General features: G+C 33.6%; 1 protein-coding gene across 1 annotated transcript in view; it reads right to left on the bottom strand.

The window, feature by feature from the left end:
• The window catches only part of LOC119592221 (protein sel-1 homolog 1-like), a gene marked incomplete in the record, with an annotated part of 11,343 nt that continues 11,087 nt past the window's right edge, over positions 1 to 256 (bottom strand). The window contains 1 exon segment of the mRNA XM_037941052.1: positions 1 to 256.

The raw sequence follows: 256 nt of genomic DNA, 5'->3' as shown, positions 1-256 counted from the left end.
ACAGTGAACTTAACAATAAATTTATAAAGTTCTAACTGCAGTTATTAACTTTTCACTTGGTAATCTGTACATGATGTTTATACAGAAATCATAATTTGACTTGCATACAGGCCCATGCGCACAAACATACATACATGCACACCAAATCCAACAACAAAATTCGGAACATATTTTGCTTCTTCCAATTTCTGGCAATGGGAGAAAAAATAAATGGTAAGAGTACTCCAGTATTCACACTTCCATACCATATCCAACT

This window comes from Penaeus monodon, chromosome 29 (genome assembly GCF_015228065.2).
Source record: "Penaeus monodon isolate SGIC_2016 chromosome 29, NSTDA_Pmon_1, whole genome shotgun sequence".
NCBI classification, from domain to species: Eukaryota; Metazoa; Arthropoda; class Malacostraca; order Decapoda; family Penaeidae; genus Penaeus; species Penaeus monodon.
The sequence above is the reverse complement of the archived record's forward strand: the minus strand, read 5'-3'. Positions and strand labels throughout refer to the sequence as shown.